This window comes from Erinaceus europaeus, chromosome 20 (genome assembly GCF_950295315.1).
Source record: "Erinaceus europaeus chromosome 20, mEriEur2.1, whole genome shotgun sequence".
In the NCBI taxonomy this organism is placed as follows: Eukaryota; Metazoa; Chordata; class Mammalia; order Eulipotyphla; family Erinaceidae; genus Erinaceus; species Erinaceus europaeus.
The window spans coordinates 11872227-11897970 of record NC_080181.1 but is presented as its reverse complement, the minus strand read 5'-3'; the positions used below and the strand labels follow the sequence as shown (position 1 = coordinate 11897970).

The window sequence follows — 25744 nt, the reverse complement described above, 5'->3', positions numbered from 1 at the left end:
AATGTGGCTTTCTTTGTGGAAGGAAAAAAAAAAAAAAAAACCAATAGGCTTCCCTACCCCCACCCCATTCACCAATCCTACCCTGAGCTTTCCAGTTATGCTCACATACAATAATGTCTCGTTTTGCTTTTGAATGATGTACTCAGAATCTCTGTCTTTTCTTACTTCCATTCGTGTTTTGTACTTGAATGGTGTGGTCTGCACTTGATTTTAGAACTTAAATGTGGCCTGAAGCCGAATCTTTTACTCAAAAGTCCATAAGAATTTGAAAACAATGAGAATGCAATTTCCCATGAAACAAATGCTTAAGACACAACACTTAGATGCAATGGGTGCGATCAACACAGAAGAGTTAACTATAGAGGCTAACTATAGAGGGAGGGAGAGAGCTCATGAAATAAAATACCCACCATTCATTTTAGAGCTACTCCACCATGGCTCTGCCAAGGTTCTAGCATAAAGGGATTCACCTCTTCATTCTAATTAACACATTTAAGGCACAGAGTGACAATAAAAAAGAGTTTTCAGAGGCAAACAGCCCATCTGTGTAGAGGTTTTTAAAAACACAGCAGATAAGGAAACATAGGAAGGAAACTGAATGCTTTCATCTATAGAAAAGAAGAATCAATGATCTCAACAGCTAAGTCCTAAAACTCAGCCACGTGGAACAAAAGACTTGATCTATGATTGCATTACCTCTAAAACGAACCTTAAGTGGGAGCAACATTGAGCTAAGTGCTGTCTTACATAAGGAGAAAGATTCTAACAGAGTTGTCTGTGCAGTGGACCAGGTAAGGAAAAGGGTCTTGTATGTCCAGAACACAACATGTCCAAATAGAATGATGCAAGATTTAGCTGGTTCTTAGATTCCTAGAGTTTTCCCTTGGATTCTATCTGATCTGAATCTATTAACTTTTCCCTGGGTTAACCAAAGATCATGAACTGCAGGGCTTTTTCCCCATCGGCATGAAGAGCCAGACTTCTGCTCCTGACAGCCCTGTGATTCAGCACTTAGCTCTGTAGGTCATGTTAGTTCAGTCTTACCAGCAATTCCTAGGTTCTGTTATCTCGGCTGCTTTGTTTTGTTTCTGTCATGTCTAGTAATCTGACACCAAGTTATCACTGATGCTCTCATCTGAAGATCTGGTTTTAGCATTTCTGATCTTGACCTCCATCACAAAGAAAAACAAAAAGAAGGACTTCAGCCTTTCCTTGTGTGGAGAGGCATGTTAAGGCATTGAGAGTTTGGTGTCAAGTTTATATAGGTAATAATGCACCTCATGGTTTGGATTAATTTGACTTTTTAAAATTATTACTTTAAAATTTTATATTATTTACTTATTGGATAGAAACAGAGAAAATGAGAGGGAAGCAGAGATGGAGTGGGAGAGAGTCAAAGAGACAGACACCTGCAGCACTGCTTCACTGACTGCAAAGCTCCCCCTGCAGGTGGTTGACTGGGGACTGGAACCCCAGTCGTTGTACATTGTAATATGTGAGCTTAACTGCATGAGTCAGTGCCTAACTCCCTTAAAATTACTATGTTCATTGAGTGTTCCTTTCTTTCTTTCTTTCTTTCTTTCTTTCTTTCTTTCTTTCTTTCTTTCTTTCCTTTCTTTCTCTTTCTTCCTTTCTCTTTTTGTCTTTATTTCTTTTTTTCTCTCTCCCTTTCTCTCTCTCTCTCTCTCTCTCTCTCTCTTTTCCAGAGCACTGTTCAGCTCTGGCTTATGGTGGTGCTGGTGTGGGGGTAGGGGGATTGAACCTAGGACTTTGGAACTTCAGACATGAGAGTCTGTTTGCATAACCATTATGCTATCTACCCTCTGCCCCAGTGTCCTTTTCAAAGGCATTTGATCAATTTAACACATTTTAGCCTCATGCCATAACTCTGAGGCCAATAAGAGTATAAAGCAAATTGCAAAAAGTATTTCCCACTGTCACCCAATTATTAACCTGCACTGGAAGAAAGCTTAGGAGCCAATTTACAAACCTTTCTGACTTGACATGCTTGGAATTTCCCTCTAAGTACCCAAACTTTAGAACTTGAATTATCTCTCATAATACAAACTTCCTTGTCATGAAAAGGAGGCTTAAACAAGCATCAAGCAGACTCTTGCAACTGAGCATTTTGATGAATGAACAGCAAATGAATCATAGACATAGGAATTATATTACTTTCTATGCACTTACATGTTTCAGCATGAAATGGTAACAAGTTGGAACCTTTGTTCCTGATTCTTGAAAACCAAACTTATCTGAACTTGCTATTTAAAACTTAACATGCCCTTAATTTCCATGGCTGACTACTATGTTTTATGACTTTTTATTACAGAAATCTTCTACATTTTTCCAGAAAATTCATTGGGGAGGGAGGGGAGAAGCTAGATAAAATGATCTCTGAACATTTTTGAGATTGGCAGTCTGTTCTTTTTTAAAGGAAGTCAGACTTTCAAACAACAGACCTGCTAGGTCATTTCCTCATTTCATAGAGGGGAGAAATATGCAATGTGGAGAGCCAGGAGCGGTGTGGAGAGCCTTAGCAAGCATTCACGAGAATCTAGTGTATGCCAGACACTCCAGACACAAAGTTGAAGCCCCTACTCTGAAGGAGCCGCCAGCTGTTGAGGATGACACACAAGGAAGCAGATTCTATTTGTACATAAGATGTATGACGGAAATACATGCATGAGGAGTCTGACTTCTGATGGGAGCAAAGAGGAGGGAGTACAACCTCCAAGAGAGTGGAGGAGACAACTGGAGAGTATTCTCAAACTCACTGATGCTCAGGCCAAAGACAGGAAGAAAAGAAGGCAGAAATCAGGAAGTGAGGTATTATGGAGGGGAGGGAGGCGCAAGTCATTTCCTGCTTTAGTTCTCACTCCACTTCTGTTAGTGTCCCTGTGTCCTGGTAGGGTTGAGTTGTGCTTATAGCAATGCTTTACTTTGGGGACCAGGCAGTAGTGCACCAGGTTAAGAGCACAGAGTGTGAAGCATGTGTCTACCTTTCTCTCCCCCTCTCTGTCTTCCCCCACCTACCCTCTCAATTTTTTTCTGTCCTATCCAACAACAATGGGAAAAGAAAAAAAAAAAAGATGACCTCCAGGAGCAATGGAGGTACTGAGCCCCAGTGATAACCCTGGAGGCAAAAAACAAACACCATTGCAACAACAACAATAATAACAGCAACAGCAACAACAATGTAAAAGTGGCCACCAGAAGCAGTGGATTCATAATGCAGGCACCAAGCCCCAGCGATAAACATGGAGGCAAAACCAAAACAAAAAATTTGTCCTATAGGAACTAGGGATAGGAAAGGAAGAGGGTAGAAATTTATTACCATTTAAGTCTTAAGTGCTTATAGAAACCTGCTGACATCTGAATCTACACTGAGTTCAATAGTGGTTCCGTCCTTGGATTCCTGGGCCTTGCATTCCCATCTGGCAAAGTGATCTGTCTCTGATGTGTTGTGTGTCATTTGGAGAAAAGTTATTATTTGACTACAAGTGTTCTCACCTTCCTCATTGGACTACATGGATACTTCACTATGAACATTACCTGGATGGGAGTGTATCTGGAATTTTCATGTCGACTATTTCTCCAGCCAGACTGATAGGATTTATCACAACCTTTGATGACATTTTTAGTAGGTAAAGGAAAAGAAACAAAGGGAGTTCTTTCAAGAAGTAAAGCGGTATTAGAGGCCAGACTACATGCAGCAGGTTAAACACACATGATGCAAAGCACAAGGACCAGCTCAGGGATCCCAGTTGGAGCCCCCAGATCCCCACCTGCAGGGGAGTCACTTCACAATCAGTGAAGCTGGTCTGCAGGTGTCTGTCTTTCTCTCCTCCTCTCTATCTCCCCCTCCCCTCTCCATTTCTCTCTGTCTTATCCAATAAAAATAGGAACAATGGCCTCCAGGAGAACTGGATTCATGGTGCTGCCCCTGGAGGCAAAAAAAAAAAAAAAAAAGTACAGCAGAATAACTGAGATGTGGAAATGGACCGACATGTACAGATGTCCCTGTGCATCAGGCCTTAGTAAATCAGAAATATGGTTACCTACTTTATGATAAAGGACCCACAAATTCAGGTGATAACCATGGCAGTTGTTAACAGTATTGGAAAGTTCCTAAAAAATAAGATTAATGTAAAACTACTGTTTAAAGAGGTTAACTGTATGACAGTAGTTAAATAATTCTGAGTTGCTTTCTCTGTATTTTTTTTTTTTCCTCCAAGGGCTCAGTGCTGGAGCTGTGAATGCCGCTGGAGGCCACTTTTCCTATTTTTATTGGATAAGACAGAGAGAAACTGAGAGGGGAGGGAGAGACAGGAAGAGAGAAAGATACAGACCTGTAGACTTGCTTCACCACTTGTGAAGTGACTCCCCTACAGGTGGGAATCTCAATATCTCTCTCTCTCTCTCTCTCTCTCTCTCTCCATATATATCCTAACTTGAGGGTTAAGGTGAAAGAAAAAGAGACAAAACGGGAGTCAGGTGGTAGCGCAGTGGGTTAAGTGCAGGTGGTGCAAAGCAGAAGGACCGGCATCAGGATCCCAGTTCGAGCCCCAGCTTCCCACCTGCAGGGGAGTCGCTTCACAAGCAGTGAAGCAGGTCTGCAGGTGTCTATCTTTCTCTCCCCTTCTCTGTCTTCCCCTCCTCTCTCCATTTCTCTCTGTCCTATCCAACAATGATGACATCAATAACAACAACAATAATAACTACAGTAAAACAACAAGGGCAACAAAAGGGAATAAATAAATATTTTTTAAAAATTAATCAAGAGACAAAACTATTTTACTTTGTTCATAAAATCCAAGTTAATTGAAGACGCTAAATTAGTTAATATCTCATTGATACTTTATCTTGTTCACATTATAAATAAAGCATATCATCAACATATATTGTTTTTAATGCTGAAACAGAGAAGCAAACTATGAATTAAGCATACCCCATCTCGTTTTCATGGATAACTTCAGAGTGGATGTCTCACCATGCATTTTATATTCACGTAATTTTTCAACAGCATCTAATTCATAATCCCAAATAGGCTTTTAGGCCCATATCTTTCTTTAGTTTCTTAAGAATTGCCTTTATTTTCCTTCCATTGTTCTGAAGGGAAAAAAAATTCCTGTAAAGAAAGTTTCTTCTATTATAAACATTTTCATTTCTCAGTAGATCTTATCTACTGAGAGTTTCTTTGAAGCTCTGCAGGTCCCAGTAGGGACCAAAGGAAGAAACTTCCTTACATGAAACTGAAGTATCTGCATACTTTTCTCGTTTGTCTGTTTTATTAGAGACACAGAAGCAGAGAGAAAGAGATAGAGGAACTTCATTCCTTAAATTTGCACATTCTTGGGACCAGGCAGTGGCGCTTTGGGTTAAGTGCACATAGAACAAAGTGCAAGGACCTGCACAAGGATCCTGGTTGGAACACCAGGCTCCCACCTGCAGGAGGGTCACTTCACAAGCAGTAAAGCAGGTCTGCAGGTGTCCGTCTTTCTCTCTCCCTCTCAATCTCCCCATCTGCTTTCAATTTCTCTCTGTCCTATCCAAAAAAAATCGAAAAAATGACCACAGGAGTTTGTAGTGCAGGCACTAAGTCTCAGCGATAACCCTGGAGGAAAAATAAATAAATTTGCACATTCTTTTTTTTCTTTAATATTTATTTTATTATTTATTCCCTTTTGTTGCCCTTGTTGTTTTTTATTGTTGTAGTTATTATTATTGTTGTTGTCGTTGTTGGATAGGACAGAGAGAAATGGAGAGAGGAGGGGAAGACAGAGAGGAGGAGAGAAAGATAGACACCTGCAGACCTGCTTCACCGCCTGTGAAGCGATTCCCCTGCAGATGGGGAGCCGGGGTTCGAACCGGGATCCTTATGCCGGTCCTTGTGCTTTGTGCCACCTGCACTTAACCCGCTGTGCTACAGCCCGACTCCCTAATTTGCACATTCTTATAAACACTAACTCATCCACAAAAAAATACCAGTGAAACCTATGCTATGCACTATGCAGTAGTCCATCACCCAGAGGGATCTTCAATTATATGTGATATCTTTTTTTTTTTTTTTGCCTCCAGGGTTATTGCTGGGGCTTGGTGCCTGCGTCATGAATCCACTGCTCCTGGAGACCATTTTTCCCATCTTTTTTTGCCCTTGTTGTTGTTTTTATTATTGTCATTGCTGTTGTTGTTGTTGGATAGGACAGAGAGAAATTGAGAGAGGAGGGGAAGATAGAGAGGGGGAGAGAAAGACACCTGCAGACCTGCTTCACAGCCCGTGAAGCGACTCCCCAGCAGGTGGGGAGCCGGGGGGTTGAACTGGGATCCTTAATGCTGGTTCGCCGGTCCGTGTGCTTTGCACCATGTGCACTTAACCTGCTGCACTACCACCCAGCCCCCTCTATATGTGATATCTTTTTTAATTATTATTAAAGATTTTTATTTATTTATTAATGAGAAAGATAGGAGGAGAGAAAGAACCAGATATCACTCTGGTACATGTGCTGCTGGGGATTGAACTTGGGACCTCATACTTGAGAATCCAATGCTTTAGCCACTGTGCCACTCTATATGTGATAGCTTACATTGCCAACTACAAATGAAAAATAACTTAGCTCTTCATGGCAATTCTGGAAGCACTGTAGAAATTGAGGTTGACTTCATACAGCATTTAGGGAAAGAATCCACGGGCAGGTGAGATGGCTTACCTTGCAGGGGGCCTGCTTTGCCATGCACACTACACAGGTTCCGGCACATTATAGTGTTAGGACAAGGGGTGGAGGTGGGGTGGGACCAGTAGCTGTGCTGTGGTCTAAGTTGGCCTGGAGCAGTGTAGCCTCAGTTGCAAAAATAAGCAATAAAACAAAACAAGATGCTTCCATAGTAAATGTGATACTGTGGCTTCAAAAGATATTTCCTGGGAGTTGGGCTGTAGTGCAGCGGGTTAAGTGCAGGTGGCGCAAAGCACAAAGACCGGCAGAAGGATCCCGGTTCGAACCCCGGCTCCCCACCTGCAGGGGAGTCGCTTCACAGGCGGTGAAGCAGGTCTGCAGGTGTCTGTCTTTCTCTCCTCCTCTCTGTCTTCCCCTCCTCTCTCCATTTCTCTCTGTCCTATCCAACAACGACAACAACAATAATAACTACAACAATAAAACAACAAGGGCAACAAAAGGGAATAAATAAAATAAAATAAATATTAAAAAAAAAACAAGGGCAACAAAAAGTGAATAAAAAAAAAAGATTTCCTTAAAGAAAAAAAAAACCACCTGAGTTATAGCTCATGACTCAAGTTGATTTTAAGGTTAGGTATAAAAATGATATAAGAATAAATACTACCAGTACAACCATTTGTTGGAAAAAAAATTTTTTTAATCAGGTGATTTTTTTTTCTCTATAGTGTGAGTGATGTGTTCTTAGATTAGCAAATGCGGAATAAGAGTTCTTAATTCTCTGTCCAATGTGTAGGTAAAGAAAATAGAGTCACATCTTGATGCAGATATAGGTTTTCACTAAGATATTCTATTCATTTTGGTTTTTCTGTCACTTAAGATAGTACCTGGCAGGGGGTCAGGCAGTAGCACAGCGGGTTAAGTGCACATGGCACAAAAGTGCAAAGACCTGAGTAAGGATCCCTGTTGGAGCCTACAAGCGGTGAAGCAGGTCTGCAGGTGTCTTTCTCTCCCCCTCTCTGTCTTCCTGTCCTCTCTTGATTTCTCTCTGTCCTACCCAATAACAACAACAACAAGGACAACAAAAGGGGAAAAATGGCCTCCAGGAGTAGTGGATTATAGTGCAGGCACCCAGCCCCAGCAATAACCCTGGAGGCAAAAAAAAAAAAAAAAAAAAGATAGTACCTGGTACAAAAAATATGTGTGCTGATGACTAATTTAATGACACTCAATGAAAATACATATGTATGATGTTAAAGTTTATGCATTTGTAACCTTGGTTTTAACCATATCGGATAGGATATTACTAGGGACTTAAAATCTCCACATTTAAAGTAAGATCTTGGTAAGAGAACCCTTTACACAAATTGCTAAATGTATTGTATCATACACATCAAGTTAAAAAAAAAAAGTACTATTTAATATGTAGTTCAAAATAGCATTTACATTGTGGGTCTGGTTACTTACAAGTTAATGCACATAGGTTTTTATTTTCTGAATGTTCTGAGTCCTTATGAGTCGAGTAAGTCCATTTTCATTCCATTGACCTGGACGCTCCATCTGGTTTCTCACAAATGCTGTGAATGGTGTTCACTTTGAATCAGCCATCTGAATACAAAGAACCAATCACTGTACATTGCAGCTCATGTAAAGTCTGTCAGGTCTATTAGGGTATAATTGACTCTAATTAGCCCTCCCATCAATAGGATTATTCTCTACCTTAAGTGAATAAAACTCTGAAAAGGGGTATAGTTTAGTATTAAAGAAAACGGGGAGAGGGAGAGCTTTCATTCTCCTCATAGAATTCTCACACGCCTAGTAAGAGGCAAGCTAAACAAGATTGATGTGAAAAAGAAAAATGATAAGGCATCTGCATGCAAAAGCTCAATGATGATTACCTCTTGTAACTAATTAAAATTTCTATTTTGTGTAAAACTTCAGTCTTATTCTCCACATACATGTAACATAGGTGCAGATATCTGGGCACACTTCCGCATATGCAGGTGGCATTTGTAAAGGGTTTTCTCTATGTACACATGTGGTGGTGTATGTAGATCTGTGTTCATGATTATGGTGTCCCAAGCTATATTTCAGAATCATGAAACCCAGGAGGAGAAACTGGAAAAGATTTTTCTAGTCTAAAGCAAACGGATAGTCTAAAGTTAATCTTATGAAAACTTGAAGACCTGGGCATAAACATCAAGGTATGATAAGCTCAAGAAAATAAGTTGAGGTGTAGTTACCAGAGATACTGGTGTTTGTTCTGTTCTCACTTGGTCCAAAATGCTCTCTTCATTTCTTCACTGCAAATATGAAATGAGAGACTTAAAAAAAAAGTTTTTATTATATAATAAAGGTCAGAAAAAGGAAAATGCAGGGTATATTGGTATAAACAACATCACTTAAAAAACTAGAGGCTTTTATGTCTCTCCTTTCTGAGTGCTATCTGTTTATATGTCTCCAGGGTTATTGCTGGGGCTCGGTGCTTGCACTACGAATCCCCTGCACGAATCCCCTGCTCCTGGAGGCTATTTTTTCCCTTTTGTTGCCCTTGTTGTTTATTGTCGTTGTCATTGTTGTTATTATTGTTGTTATTGCTGTCATTGTTGGATAGGACAGAGAGAAGTCAAGAGAGGAGGGGAAGACAGAGAGGGGGATAGAAAGACAGACACCTGCAGACCTGCTTCACCGCCTGTGAAGTGACCCCTCTGCAGGTGGGGAGCTGGGGGCTCGAACTGGGATTCTTACGCGGGTCCTCGCACTTCCCGCCATGTGCACTTAACCCACTGCGCATGCCCCTCTGAGTGCTGTTAATAATCACTTTCTGTTAATTTAAGAACAAGTAAAATTTTGTAGGCACTTAGGATTTCTTACCTCTTAATACTCAACTCACTTCTTTACTGCTTTGAACCTTTTTTTTTTCTTCCTTTCTTTTTTGTTTACATTTAAAACCTGATGCTATTATCTAAAGTCCAATATCAGAGTCTAGGGATGCTACCTTACCCTCAGTTTAGTGGCACCATTATATGCGACCTTATTTCAGATTCACAAGGATGAGGGATCCTATAAAATGGCAAAGGAACACTCATCTGGTAGTTAGATAACCTAAGTTTTCACACTTGCTTTCTTACCAATTTCAGAAATGTCATCTGTAAAAGTGAAGTGGTTGACCTTGTCTATTGTTAAGATCCATTCAGATTCTCTACTTCCACTTCCTCATCGGCAAATATAATTGAGTCCTTTTATAAGAATAGTGAACATTCTCATTTTTTTAAAAGAAATGGCAGAGCATGGAATCATATTCAACCCCACTCTACAGAACAAATGTCCTTGCAAATACCACACTGCTTATTTTTTTCTTTGTTCAGTTTAGTTTTGAAAATGGCCATAGCACACAGATAGAGAAAGACCCCCGTGCAGGTCTGTGTGGTAGATTTCTTTAGGAACCACCACAGTTGATAACTTTATAGTTCATGGTTAAGAATGGCCTTAATCAGGGTGGTAGAATCCTTCCTTGGAACTTAGCAATAGGAAAGGGTAGGGACCAGGCCGTGGCACACCGGGCTAAGTGCACATAGTAGAAATGTGAAAGGATACTGATCTGCCTGAGATGCTGAAGTCACAAAACGTAAAGCTCTGGTGCTCGCAGCAGCACTTGCTGCCAAGAGAAGAGCGGCCCTGTTCCGTGAGAGGCCGTATAGCTGCAAGGAAAGACGGAAAACTTTGGAGCCTGAGTCTCAGTTGTCTGAGAAGCCTGATTTGCACATCTAGCCTTCTTTTTTTTTTCCTCCAGGGTTATTGCTGGGCTCCGCGCCTGCACCATGAACCCACCGCTCCTGGAGGCCATTTTTCCCCCTTTTTGTTGCCCTTGTTGTTGTAGCCTCGTTGTGGTTATTATTATTGCCATTGTTGATGTTGTTCATGTTGGATAGGACAGAGAGAAATGGAGAGAGGAGGGGAAGACAGAGTGGGGGAGAGAAAGATAGACACCTGCAGATCTGCTTCACCGCCTGTGAAGTGACTCCCCTGCAGGTGGGGAGCCGGGGGCTCGAACCGGGATCCTTACGCCTGTCCTTGCGCTTTGCGCCACGTGCGCTGAACCCACTGCACCACCACCCGACCCCGACATCCAGCCTTCCAACAGCTTGATTCTTCTACCCTCCTTTGCAGTCTCTGGGTTCACATGCTGCCTGCTTGTCTTCTGTCTTGATTATGTTACTTGAATTAATTGTGTCAATTTCCAAAAGCTACAACAATAACCGCAAACTGAGTGTCCAGTCAGAGAAGTCTGGAGTCATGACGTCAGTGGGTGGGGGCCTCTGTCTGTCAGAATTCTTTCCATGTTTCAGTCCCCATCTTGCTGGCTGCTGACATTCAGTAGGCATTTCTTGTCTTAATCTCTACTCCCTTTACCAGCCCTCTCTCTTTCTCTTCTCTCTCTCTCTCTCTGTCTCTCTCTCTGTCTCTCTCTCTTTCTCTTTTTCTTTTTTTACCAGAGCACGGCTCACTTCTGGTTTATGGTGCTGTAGGGGATTGAACCTGAGACTTTAGAGCCTCAGGTGCGAGAATCGCTTTGCATAACCATTGTGCTATCTACCCCCAGACATTTCTCTCTCTCTTGCTTTGTTTTCATTTTTCCCCTACTTTGCTCTCATTAGGAAAATTAGACTTAGAGCCCACTCTGACCCAGGGAGATCTCTTCAGCTTAATTATATCTGCAAAGAGCTTTCCTCCTCGCCCCACCCAGCCCCCAAATCTATATTCAAGTCCACTGGTTCAGGGTGGGTGTACCTTTGGGAGAGGTTATTCTGGAGAGACTTCAAACTCAAAACCATCCTGAACTGGAGTGTTGTCTAGTATGGAGGCTTAGTGATAGTCATCTCTCAATAACTTCTTCCCTGTGTTTAATTTAATTTTCCCGTCTGTCCCCTCTCCCCCATTTTATTTCTATTAGGTCATTTTGACATTTAACAAACACAAAACGAGAATTGAAAATATAATGCTGGGCCCCAAGATATGTAAATACAGCCATGAATATTTTAGATGTACCTTTGTGTGCGTTGTGAAGACAAATAAGAGGATAGAGTGATCTTGGTTTGCTTAGCTGGAATGAAGCTGCTGCTGGCCCAGGCGTAGGTGAGATTAAGGAAGTGGCTTGCCTCACTTCTCTCCCTCATGGGCAGCTGTGCTCTTTAACTGCTGCAGGACTGGGGTCAAGATACCTGGAAGAAGAAGGGTTTACTGGGAAGTTCATGTCTAGACACTACAGAGATAGGTGGGGCTTTTGTTGCCATTGTTTTTATAAGTAGCAAAACAGAGGGAGTGTGTCTGAGTTTGGTGCTTAAAGCAGTATAAAGCGTCTTCTTGTCCACCTGAATGTTCCCTGTTATGTGGAGTCCATTTCCATGGAACCAGCCGTTTCTTAGGGTGACAAATGTACCCCACCCTGGAGTCTCAGATAAAAAACCCATTGTAGTGCCATTATATAGTTGGTTTAATGCTTACTAGCAGCTGTCTTCAAATCCTCATGACAGCAGAGTAAAACTATTATGTTGGGTTGTTTTTTTAAAAAATCCCCATAACAACAACAAAAATACAAAGTCCCTTGTTTATGAGAGGTGTTTTATTGGGAAAATACTAAGGCATGGATTCAATAAAACACACACACACACACCACACACCACACACACACACACACACACACACACACACACACACACACACATACAACCATGCCTTCCGCTCTGTATAATCCCAAGGATGCTGCTCCCTGCCCCCAGTTCTCCAGATCCACTACCGGTGTTATTTTACCTCCTAAAGCAAAAGCCACACGGTTAAACTTTGTGTGAGCTTTCATTGCTTTTGGCCTTTTCGCAAGGCAGTTTCCCACTGCCTACTGTCTTAGACATAACATTTGAATTCAAATGGGAATCAACTCTGAAGCTGCGATGCAGATCTTGTCAGGTAATCAGATCGAGTCTTCCGGGTGGATTCAAAGATGCCTTGGCGTTAATGCTCTCACCTTGCTTAGTGACAGTGGCCTGTGTCTTATAGTCTGTGACTTCATTTCTATTCTGATGAAGTAAATCCAAAAATAGGACTGCCCAAGCCTTGCCATGGAAAACCTCTCGGTGTGGTGCTGCAAAAGAAAACACAGCCTTCATAGAGCGACAGAAATGCAACAAATGTGTGATGGCAGATTTGTTTGGAGTAGAGTTAATTACGTCCTTGTTAATTCCTGATAGAACTTAGAAGGCTCTTAAAACAGCTCATTTTTGGCTCTTGAGTTATCTTTTTTATATAGTCATACATCATTAAGTTTTTAAAAATACACACTTTTTCTTGGAGGCTAAACTTCTATCTGATTTTATGATTTTCTTTCCTCAGACTGACTTGATCCTTTCTAATCATGTCCATGCCCTCAATCAGGAGTGTATAAACTACCTATCTTACACATTTCATAAAGGCATAGCAGGCTTTTTTATCTAGATGATATTCTAAACTGCAAATATTCTCCCCCCACCCCCGAGATTATCCTGTGCAAGTAAGAGGCAGAGCAAAATATTTCCCATGCCTGTGAGTACTTAGAGGAGTTTTTGTGTGTGTGCCTAGATATTTCTTCTGCCATAAAGGAGAAGTGGTGTGCACTCAGGGTGGGCAAAGGAAAGATGACAAGAAGCAAACAGCTTTGCTGCTGAGGGATCAAATTCCAAGCAGAATTCCTTCTTGCACGTCCATGTCCAGCAAAAGCACAGAGTGGTGTTCTTTTTCACTGTATCTGCTCTCTTAATTGTCTGCCTGTTCTTCATGGAAAACACCAGCCTAAAGGACATTAGAAAAGCAAAAGGTAAACTTGAAGTTTAACAAGAAGTGAACAGTGGTGTTGCTTCAGTATTAAAGTTTAGAACCAAAAGGAAGTAGCCACAAGTGTAAACTCAATATGTTTTTGCTCCCCCACTTTGTTTTTTGTTTGTTTCCTTTCACTCTTCCAAATGTCAACATTAAAGAAAAAACATTTCATGGAGTCTACATTTTTACATGGGAAGGGTAGACAAAGGATGTAGGGGAGACTGCATTCATGGAACTTTGCTCAGATAGGATGAAAATTAAGAGAGTTTGATTCATTGTGTAGCAATATCCAAAATCCAGGGCAGATTTCCCGACAGCTGTAATTATTTAATTCTTTTAGAATTATCCTTCTCCACCCCCAAACCTCCTCTTGCCAAAATTATCCAGATAATTAAGGAAGTGGTAGGAAGTTTAGAATCTGAACCATCTCAGGATCCAAACGACCTAGACAGCTATTCAGCTGTCTGCTTCATTTACACTCTAAGTATGAGTATGATTTCAGTGCCCTCTGTGTGCGCTTGTGAAGTCTGACTTCTAGTAGGAAACCTATCTTGAACAGAATAGAACTTGAACCTTAGAAGTTCGTTAGAAGGCTCATCCTAGTTTCCCGTTTACACTCCAGACTGGTGGCTTAATTGCAACTAACTTCAGTTATGGCAAATGCTGGTATTTAAGCAACTGAAGGTAAGGCATTAATATTTAATCCAGCTTCTCTCTGATCACGGAGACAAAAGGTCAGACAGATAGTAAAAAAAAAAAAAAAATCAAGAGATCTCAACTTAAAAAATCTCAGTTCACTGGCTATTTAATACCTTTCTCTACATTAACAAGGAAATTAAGCAGTTCAAGAAAAAGCCAAACAATCAGCAGAAAAGTTGTTTGAGATCGCCTGCTTGGATACAAAGATCCTGACAGTTGAGTAGTGAAGTAGGGAATATCAGACATAAAAGCAAATGAAAGTGTAGGTGTTTCCTCCACATGTACAAATCATTAGAGCATCTTTTTTTTTTGTTTTTGGAAATAATTTAGTTTAATTCAAATGCCCACAGTGAAGAATAGTCAAATAACAAGTAATTACCTTTTCCTGCCTTTGCAGAACAATGGATTTGGGATGGATCCAAATTTGTAAAGCGCAATGAGATTTTATATTCAATTATCTAGTGGAAAGGACATTGTTCTTTGGTATTATTTTACTAGGGCTGTACTTCATAGCATTGCGCACTCGGAGAAGCCATGTAAGCAGAAGCTGTATTCAGGTATTGACGGATCACGTATCATGCTGATTTATTTTAATAATGGGAGGAGAAGAGAACTGTTGATTATAAATCAGTTTTAGGAGGAAGTGGTTTATTTGGCTTCCTTTACGCTGCTCACGCTCTGTGGAGAATGTCATCTTTTGGCTGTTTCTGGGACTGGGGTGGGAGCAGTGTCAGCGATGATGAGGGTGGGGGTGCAGCCCCAGGTACCGATTTGGGGTGTGGGAGCAAGGCAGATGAACAAATTGCAAGTTAAATACCTTGGGGGGGGGGGGAGTGTATTTTTAACAGGTATCAATGATCATCATTACAAGTAATAAATAATGCTAAATAAAATGTAACTAAACGGGCATTAAAGACCCTTTACATACATAGAAGAAAAGAAACCCTTTTATTCCTCCTATGCTGCAGACTGCAGGCATTTTCCTCTCCCTCTGTCAAGTGCAATTCTTTCTTGATGAATGACAAGGCAGGATAATAGGCTGTGGTCGCCATGGCAACCAGACAGCAGCACTGTGTGCCTAGCATTTTTTCATCTGAAAATGAAACCAGAAGCAAAGAAAAGCTGAAAATGTAACCAACAGATTAACTGATACAAAAAAGAAAAGAAAAGAAAAGCAGGAGAGAGAAGAAAGGAACAAAAGGCGAGTTAGATTACAAGCAATTCAAATTACAGTGCCCAGTCTCTGTCTGCTTCCCTCAGGCATACACAGGCTGGCTAGAGTTTGTTGGTGTTGTTCTCTTTGATAAATAGTCAACCATCATGTCTGATTTTTACTTCTCAAAATGCCTCATTTGTTTGTGAAATCTGGGAATAAGTCACTTCTATTTTTTTGTTTTCTTTAAAAAGGAGCATTTAATTCCACGTGGGCAACGTATTAAGTTCTATGTAGTATGCTTCTATGGGGATTTCTCAATTCCTTTCTTCTCCAGTGCTCATCCCTGAAGTAGCGAGAGACTAGGGGCTGAGTGTGCAACAATTTTATCTGGAGAGGGGGAGAAAGGTGAATGACTCTGTCCTCACCACTGGGGATCCTGCAGACTCCATAGCTGCACTGGACGACATACATCCTCAGAGCTGCTTTTCTGCCGAGCTGAAAGCCAGCTGCAGAGCTCTGTGGTCTCCCCATCCCTGAACATGAGATGCACCCTCATCCCCATTCACGAACACGGTATCTTCTGTCCATCCAACGGCCTTTCATGTACTGATCTCAAACCCCCTTTTAGACATTCTGTCTCTGCTGAACACTACTGTAAAAGAAAACAGACATAAAGCAGCATTTTCTGAGAGCAGGAGACCGACCCTTGGCCCTGGATTCTATGTGGAGGGAGGCCGGAAGTCAGTGGTGCGCAGCTCAGCTTTGCAACCTGGGGGCTGCAGACAAGGCCTAGGAAGAGAACATGCCTGGGGAGCCACACACATTGAGCTGGAGTCTTTACTCCCACTCCTCTGGTGATCTGGAAATAGGCATCAGCATCCATTACAAAGTGAGCCAAATCGAACTTTTCCAAGACGGGCAAGGTTGTCTGCTTCCTAGGATGTTGGTGAGAACTAATGCAGTCATCTGCTCGAAGTGTCTGGTTGATAGTGGAAGTCAGCTAACGTCTCCTTCATATAGTCAGAACTCTGTGTTTTGGCACTGGGGATGTAAGCTCACTGATATCACAAGCAAAACAAAAAGCTACCCATTCCATTTTCTAACCTGTCTAGTAAAAATAGTGTGTCTCGGGGGCCAGGTGGTAACGCACTGGGTTAAGCACACATAGTGCCAAGTGCAAGGACTGGCAGGATGATCCCAGTTTAAGCCCCAGCTCCCCACCTGTGGGGTGAGCACCCTTCACAAGTGGTGAAGCAGTTATGCAGGTGTCTGTCTTTCTCCCTCTCTATCTTCCCCATATCTCTCATTTTCTCTCTGTCTTATCCAATAAAATGGAGGTGGGAGGGAAATGGCTGCCAGAAGCAGTGGATTCATAGTGCCAGCACTGAGCCCCAGCGATAAGCCTCGAGGCAAAAAAAGAAAAAAAAGTGTGTGTGTGTGTGTGTGTGTGTGTGTGTGTGTGTGTAACAGAATGTATATATAACCACCTCTCAGAGAGATGTAATCAACAAGAAATGCTTTAAGAGTAGAAAATCATGACAAGGAAGGTGGGATCACCCAAAGAAGGTGAGGCTAATTTCTTCTTCTTTTTTTTACATTTTTATATTTCTTTCTTTCTTCTTTATATTTTTTAAATTGGTAGGTTAATGGCTTACAGTAGTTATGAACACATGGGTACAATTTCTCATCTCACCAAGCCAGGTGTACACAGAATTCTCTAACCCCCAAATTAAGTCCTTCATCATGGACCATGACCTGAAAGTCCCCCTCCCCACACCCCTCTCTCTGCCCTCCCTTCCCAGAGTCCTTTGCTTTAGTGCAATTCACTAAGACAGTCCAAGTTTGACTTTCTGTTTCCCTTTCTGTTTTTGTTTCTTAAGTTCTGCCCATGAGTGAGATCACCCCATATTCATCCTTCTCTTCCTGCCTTATCTCACTTAACATGATTCCTTCAAGCTCCACCCAAGACGAGGTGAAGAAGGTACATTCACCATTTTTAAAGGCTGAGTAGTATTCCGTTGTGTATATAGACCATAACATTCTTAGCTACTCAACTGGTGGGGGTACTCTTAAAGAAAGGCATCTCTACCCTGCCCTGCCCTGAGGCTCAGGCTGGACTGGCTGGCTCCCCTGCTCTCCCTGGAACTGTCTTTGTGATGGAGGAGGCTCACCCAGGGCTCTGAGCTGCAGCATCCTGGGGTGCCTGTGCGCTGACACACATCAGCTGGGAACACTAGCACGCCCAGTGGTTGGTTGCACTGGCCACCCACATCAAGGCTTCCTAAATCCTCCCTTTGTGCCCATTCCTCAACCCCCCGCCACAGCAAACACAAGTGCAGAGTAAACAGTTGGATCAAAGCTTTTCTTGTGCTTTGTACCATTTTATTTGAAAAGATCAGGTCTGATATTTGAGAGGAAGGCTCTCTGGCTGGGCTGAGCTCAAGAAGACTCAGACAAATTGCAAACAAAAGACCAGGGCACCCACTTTGCTTGTGACCCATTGCTTGTTACTGTCATCAGCACAGTGCCCACCCCTGCTCCCCCCCCCCCAGCTGCTCACACACAGGAACTCAGCCTACTGAAACCAGCCCTTTGACAAGCTACTCAGAAGAGTTTTCTAGCATTGACACTGCCCACTCCTATCACTAGTTCTGTCCCATCTTCGATTGCCTTGGAACCACACAAGGACATGTGTTAGTCTTCCAGGAGTACATATATCAGGATGCCTTGATTTTTTTTTTTTATCCAAAAGTTTAACGTTGCTTTGTTTAGTTCATCAGTGTGTATCCTTCCTATATGAGATAAATCAGGGGGCTGGGCGGTAGCACAGTGGTTTAAGTGCATATGGCACAAAGCGTAAGGACCGGTGGGTGTAAAGATCCCGGTTCAAGCCACCAGCTCCCCACCTGCAGGGGGGCCGCTTCGCAAGTGGTGAAGCAGGTCTGCAGGTGTCTGTCTTTTTCTCCTCCTGTCTTCCCCTCCTCTCTCGATTTCTCTCTGTCCTGTCCAACAACAACTATAACCACAACAAGGGGCAACAAAATGGGAAAAAATAGCCTCCAGGAGCAGTGGATTTGTAGTGCTGGAACGGAGCCCCAGTGATAAGCCTGGAGGCAAAAAAAAAAAAAGGAAAGAAAAGAAAAATCATACAATCGTTGTGGCTTGTTGCACTAAGCACGATGCCCTTCACATCCACCCAGGTCACTGCAGATGTCTGGACTTCATTTCTCTATAGAGCTGAGTGACACTCCATTGTGCCTTTAGTCTGATTTCCTTTATCCAGCTGTCAGTCGCTGGCACTTAGATTGTTTCCAGCTCTTGGCTATTCTAACTAACTCTTCAGCAGACATGAAGAGGACACATCCTTTTCAATTAGTGTCTCTGCATTTTTTGTTAAGTACCCTGAACTGATATAGTAGTATGACATGGGACTGTTTTTCATATTTAAGGAGTCACCATAATGACTGTGACAACTTGCATTCCCACCAGCAGTGTACAAGAGTTCCTTCTGGGAGGCAGCGGTGGCGCAGCGGGTTAAGCGCACATGGTGCAAAGCGCAAGGACTGGCGTGAGGATCCCGGTTTGAGCCCCCAGCTCCCCACCTGCAGAGGGGTCACTTCACAGGTGGTGAAGCAGGTCTGCAGGTGTCTGTCTTTCTCTCCGCCTCTCTGTCTTCCCCTCCTCTCTCCATTTCTCTCTGTCCTATCCAACAACAACATCAATAACAACAATAATAACTACAACTACAATGAAAAAGGGCAACGAAAGGGAAAATCAATCAATCAATAAATACATATATAAAGAGCTCCTTCCCTCTCCATTCTCTCACAATGTCATATAGACCACACATATTTGATGCACTATATACCATGCATGTCTGAATGGCCCTTAGTGGTTCAAATAAAGCCAATTGCACTTTAGGATAAACATTATGAAGAAGGAAGATCAAAGGGAAGGGAACAATTTCTTTGTTCAACTGAAAAATTCAAACTGAATTGAAAAGTGTAAGGGTTATATTTTTTGCCACCTATCGACTACAAAGAAGAGACATGGCATTTGCATCTCCTCTATCACAGTAGTCATCACACATAGTGAGGTTGTCTGCTGTCCTTACCAGACTGTGAAACCTTAACTGACAGGGGTCAGGCCTGTCTTGCTCCCAGGAAACATCTCTAGAGTCTAGCAGCAGATTTGGCACATAGAAGGTACTTCATAAATACTAGCTTATCAAATGGTTGAGCCTGCAAGACCTCTAATGGATCCCTCTCTCCACCGTCAATGGTCACTTCCATTATGAACATCATCATAAGCCTTCTTGCTGGCCTTCACAGGACCTTGCCCTCACCATAAAGCAGCGATGGTAGGGACTGCCCCAGTATCTCAAGGGAGACGGGGGTATCCTGCCCTGACACTCGAGGAAGACTGGTCCTGAAATGAGTGCAGCCTGTGGTGTTCCCAGCCATGGCCATGAATTGTGAGTTCAGATCAGGAGGGGCTTAGCGGTTATGCAGGCTCTTACATTAAAAATAAATATATGTCCCGGTTTGAGCCCCTGGCTCCCCACCTGCAGGGGAGTCGCTTCACAGGTGGTGAAGCAGGTCTGCAGGTGTCTGTCTTTCTCTCCTCCTCTGTCTTCCTGTCCTCTCTCCATTTCTCTCTGTCCTATACAACAACAACGACGTTAATAACCACAACCATGTTAAACAACAAGGGCAACAAAAGGGAAAATAAATAAATATTTTTAATAAATAAATAAATATATGTATTGGCCCTGGAACAGGTAGGTGGGTGAGGTAAGCAGTTAATTTTACTCATAGATTTTTTTTTCCCCCAGAATGGGAGCTACTTTCTTCACTAATCCAACGTTCTAGCCCTTTACTCTGACACCATCTTCTTAGCCATCAGACTCAAGCAAAAAAACTATGATAGTCTTGGGCCCCAAGGAAGATGGCTAAAGGGACTTCCTATCTTGCTTCCACCCCATCTGCTGTCTTTCTAATTTTTGGTTCCTGGTCATTAATATTTTTTATGTCTTTTAAAATATTTATTTATTTATTCCCTTTTGTTGCTCTTGTTGTCTTGTTGTAGTTATTGTTGATGTTGTCGTTGTTAGATAGGACATAGAAATGGAGAGAGGAGGGGAAGACAGAGGGAGGGAGAGAAAGACAGACACCTGTAGACCTGCTTTACCACTTGTGAAGCGAGCCCCCTGCAGGTGGGGAGCTAGGGGCTCAAACTGGGATCCTTACGCTGGTCCTTGTGCTTTGTGCCACGTGTGCTTAAACCACTGCGCTGCCGCCTGACTCCCTCATTAATCATTTTGTCCGGCTTTATATCTTGCCGCTTTTCAGCCACCAAAGTGCAGACAGCTACCATGATGCCATCTTGACTTCTCTGGGCAGACGGCTTCACACATGTGTCCTGGAACTTCACCTCTCCAGAGCCCTATCCCACTAGGGAAAGACAGACACAGGCTGGGGGTATGGATCCACCTGCCAACACCCACGTCCAACGGAGAAGCAATTACAGAAGCCAGACCTTTCACCTTCTGTACCCCCAAAATAATTTTGATCCCTACTCCTAGTGGGGGAGAGGTAATAGGAGGAAGAGGACAAGAAGGCTCTGAATTCCAGCTCCCTCAGAACCCAGAGAGAGAGAAGGACAAAGAGAGGGTAATTTGGATGTAGTTTGGGTTATGTGTAGCTCAGAAGAGAAGATGGGACCTTTAGAGGTGGGGGAGGGCAATTATATACCAATGTAGACAGATAGTTGGAGAAATAACAGTTAACCCATATCTGCAACCTTAGGAGAACTGCTGTATCTTACAGGAGAGGGACTGGGGACTCAGAACTCTGGCGATGGGAACAGTATGGAATTAAATCACTAATAAAAAAAAAAATGGCTGAACCTGGAAGTCAGACACACCTCTGTTTAGACTACCGCTCACTGTCTGTGACCCAAAGCACCTTTATTTTACTGCACCTGATTTCTCATGTCTTAAGATGAAATGAAAGATCTTCATCTAATTGTTGTGACTGACAAAGAAGACACCTGTGAAAAATCTGTTCCTAGCACAGCACTATAGATGTTCTATAGGTAGTGATGTTTTTCTTCTTCGTTTTTTTTAACTCAAAACTTTTTGTTATATTTAAAATGATCATCTCACCATTCCAACAAGACTTCCGTGCTCATCTTTGGAATTCTATACTATGCTGATAGAGATAAGCTCCTACAAGTTTCAGCCTCCAGAGAAGTTATATATATATACATACATATATATATACCTCTTCCAAAGACCAAATCTAACGCAAATAGGCAGAAGAACAAGTTCCATCTAGAATTAACCGGACTGGGGGAGGCTGAGTCCATTGGAAGGTGGAGATGGAGTCCTTGGGGTGGCAGGGATGAGGGACGGAACATAAAGGCCCAGCAGTAGGGCCCATTCATCTCAGGGCAGCCACCTGTGTGAGCATCTGGAGAACAGATCCCAGACTGTAGAGCTGAGTTCAGGGCGAGTGGGAGACACGCAGCAGTGGCTGAGATCAAAGAGTTGAACACTCGCTGCCCACTGACTGTGCACAGAACAGTGACTGGATGCTTTCACATACTTATATCCCTGGGCACTCAAACCTTCAGGGCTTCTTTTTTTTTTTTTTTGTCTCCAGGGTTATCAGTGGGGTTCAGTGCCTGTACTATGAACTCACTGCTCCTAGAGGCTATTTTTCCCTTTTGTTGCACTTGTTGTTTATCGTTGCTGTTATTATTGTTGTTGTTATTGCTGTCGTTGTTGTTGGATAGGACAGAGAGAAATCAAGGGAGGAAGGGAAGACAGAGAGGGGGAGAGAAAGACAGACACCTGCAGACCTGCTTCACCAGCTATGAAGCGACTCCCCTGTAGGTGGGGAGCCGGGGCTCGAACTGGGATCCTTGTGCAGGTCCTTGCGCTTTGCGCCACGTGCGCTTAACCCGCTGCGCCACCGCCCGACCCTTTCCCTATCATGGCTAGATTCATGGCTGGTAGTCCATCACCACACTGTCCTCTCCTGTGAAACAAAGAGGAGAGAACAGAGTGGTAAAATAGTCCACTCCTAAGATAGCTTCTTATTGTATATCTGTCTTAGCGCTGTATTGAGGAAGTGCCTACGTAAAGGGAAGGAAAACAGGATGGAAGGAAGACAAATATCAGGTAAAGCTGTAAATCCCAAAGCTATAAACAGGCTTAGCTTTATTATGAGGACAGGCTGTCCCAGACCTTACTGTTCGCGGTAATGGCATTAATACCCAATTAACACTGACCAGTGCCTGTTCTGAGGCGGGCATTGAATGAAGAGACAGAGATGCAGGGCTGTGGGAAGCATACACACCCTCCCCTCCAGAGCTCAAGGTTCTCTGGAAGGGACTTACATTCACCAAATCATGCTCCAAACATGCAATTAATGTAATGTCTGTCACGTCTCCATTACATAAAGGAAATATGACAGCGAGTTATGAGAGCACAAAGAGACAGGACCTTACGCGGCAGAAGGTCAGAGGCAGCTTGCTCAGGAATATCTGTTTCTGATCAGATGTGGCCAATGATAGCGGGTGACGCAGGGCTGCAGTAGCAACTCGACAGCAGGGAGCTCAACAGATGTTTCTGGGACCCAGTGAGGACAGCAAGTGGCCAGGCCTTACTGCTAATAATTTCAAAAGTATGTTGAAAACAAAGCAGTCAGACAATAAGAAGGGTGGCCCAGAGAAGAATATGGTAAAAGAGGAGAGAGATGAGGACAAGAGGGGGGAAATAGCTCAGTGAATAAATGGTGAACCGGAACCAGTAGAGAAATAAACACAAGGCCAAATGACAGAAGGGGTGAGGATGCGGCCAGTCTCCAACCTGGAAGTCTCAAGCAGACTCTATAAAACTTTATAAATAGGGAGTCGGGCGGTGGCGCAGCGGGTTAAGCACAAGTGACACAAAGCACAAGGACCGGTGTGAGGCCCCCAGCTCCCCACCTGCTTGGGGAGTCGCTTCACAGGCGGTGAAGCAGGTCTGCAGGTGTCTGTCTTTCTCTCCCCCTCTCTGTCTTCCCCTCCTCTCTCCATTTCTCTCTGTCCTATCCAACAACGACAACTTCAATGATAACAATAATAACTACAACAATAAAAAAAAAAAAAGGGAAAATAAGTAAATATAAACAAAAACTTTGTATTAGCATTTGGATACAGCTAGACGTTGTGCATTTAAGACTAAGGAAGGAATCGTGACTGAAGAACTAACTTGGACTTGCATAAGAACATGGATGCAGGGCTGAGGGCACAGAGGCACAGAGGCAGAGCATAGGACTTGCATGCCCAGAGGTCTGGTTCGCTTCCCCCCCATGAAAATAATTTATTTGGGGCAGTTGGGCGGTAGCACAGTAGATTAAGCGCACGTGGTACAAAGCACAAGGACTGGTGTAAGGATCCCGGTTCGAGCCCCTGGCTCCCCACCTGCAGAGGGGTCGCTTCACAAGCAGTGAAGCAGGTCTGCAGGTGTCTATCTTTCTCTCCCCACCTCTGTCTTCCCTTCCTCTCTGCATTTCTCTGTCCTATCCAACAACAACAACAATAACTATAACAATAAAACAGCAAGGGCAAAAAAAGGGAATAGTTAAAAAAAAGAAAATAACTCTTTTTTTTTTTTTTTTTTACAAAGAAAGAATATGTATGTCTAGATCCTTAGCCAATGTTCACCATGCTTTTCATGCAAAAATGAGTCGTGACTTTTCCAACAACCCAATAAAGTCACCACCCATTTGGATATATGATGTGAGATATTCAGATACAATTTGAGGGGCTTGACTCAGTGTCACTGTGACTGACTGGAGATCTATTTGTAAACAAGTGTGTACTTAGACTTGTGAACATAAGCCGGGTCTAGATCACTCTGTGGATTGTGTCAGTAAGGAGAATTCTTAAAAATTAAGAGGAGGAAGGGAGTCGGGCTGTAGTGCAGCGGGTTAAGCGCAGGTGGTGCAAAGTACAAGGACCGGCATAAGGATCCCGGTTCGAACCCCAGCTCCCCACCTGCAGGGGAGTCGCTTCACAGACGGTGAAGCAGGTCTGCAGGTGTCTATCTTTCTCTCCTCCTCTCTGTCTTCCCCTCCTCTCTCCGTTTCTCTCTGTCCTATCCAACAATGACAACAACAATAATAACTACAACAATAAAACACCAAGGGCAACAAAAGGGAATAAATAAATAAAATAAATATTTAAAAAAAATTAAGAGGAGGAGAGGATATAAAAAATGAGGAGATTCTGCATGAGCTGTTGTGTATCCATGGAGACAGTTAAGGATTCAGGACAGTGTCCTTGGGCTGTGAGAGACATCATGTGTAATCCAGAAAAGTAGCCTGTTTTTCTGTACCTCCCTGTGTGGACAGAACGAATTTTTTTTTTTTTTTTTTGCTGCTGGCATAGTGATGATGAACATGCCTGATGGGAAAGGGGGAAAAAAAAAAGTCCATTTCTGGGAACATCATCCTCTAAAGGTTTTTTATTTGAAAGCCAGTCGAAGAAACCAAGTGTTCAAATTACTGCTGAGAACAAGAAGTAAAGGACGTAGGAGTTGTGGATACAGAAGTTAAACCAAGTCTTCTTACCATTCTCCCCCAGGCAAGTGGTATTGAGAAACAGAAATGAAAGTGATTTAGCTGCGGTGCCCCCTCCTCACCCCACCAGTCTGCTATGATACCAGAAATGTCTGTCTTGGGAGAGTTCTTGTTGAAGATGTGCAGTCTATGTTGGTGTTCAGGGTCCCCTTACTAAAGCATTAATACCTATGGGAGGCACCCATCTTTCTAAGTAATATGGAGAGGAGGTGTTAATCTATCAGCTTCTTTCTAGCAGGTGCCAAGAGCTGAGCCTGAGGCCCCAGAGGGAGGAGTCTTGTGTTAGAGTCAAGGGCTGAGCATGAGCACTACTGAGTGGAAAGTTACTGGAGACAAGTCCATCCCACTGCACCAGTGGGGAACAGGCAGGGCCTCCGTTATACAGGAACCTCCGTCGGCTGCTGACCAAACACAGTCACTATGTGTGCAGACACTATTCACAAGACAAGTCCCCTGTGTCAGCTACACATCACGGTGTGCACATCACGGGACCATTTGCTCCTTACTAGTCCTGGAACTATATGCTGTTGAGACGGAATCAGAAAGAATTCAGAAAACTTTAGCTGAGGGCAATTCCAGTAAGCCTACCCACTCCCTAATTCCTGGTCCTGAAAGACAAGATTCCCCCAGTACCCTGACCCTGATGAGTACTTAGCTTCTGAGGCTAACTTGGCTTGCTTCCAGGTCCTGATATAAAATAATGTTACAAGGCTTATTCCAGGCCAGAGTCCACAGGG

At 43.0% G+C, this 25744-nt stretch overlaps 1 long non-coding RNA gene across 1 annotated transcript in view; it reads right to left on the bottom strand.

Moving 5' to 3' along the window:
- LOC132534982 (uncharacterized) overlaps nt 1-25744 on the bottom strand; it is a 185296-nt gene that overhangs the window by 22813 nt on the left and 136739 nt on the right. Inside the window, exons 4-6 of the long non-coding RNA XR_009546745.1 lie at nt 8915-8974; nt 8139-8279; nt 4952-5112 (exon numbers count right to left, since the gene is read on the bottom strand). This is a non-coding gene — a long non-coding RNA (uncharacterized LOC132534982). The remainder of the gene's footprint in view (nt 1-4951; nt 5113-8138; nt 8280-8914; nt 8975-25744) is intronic.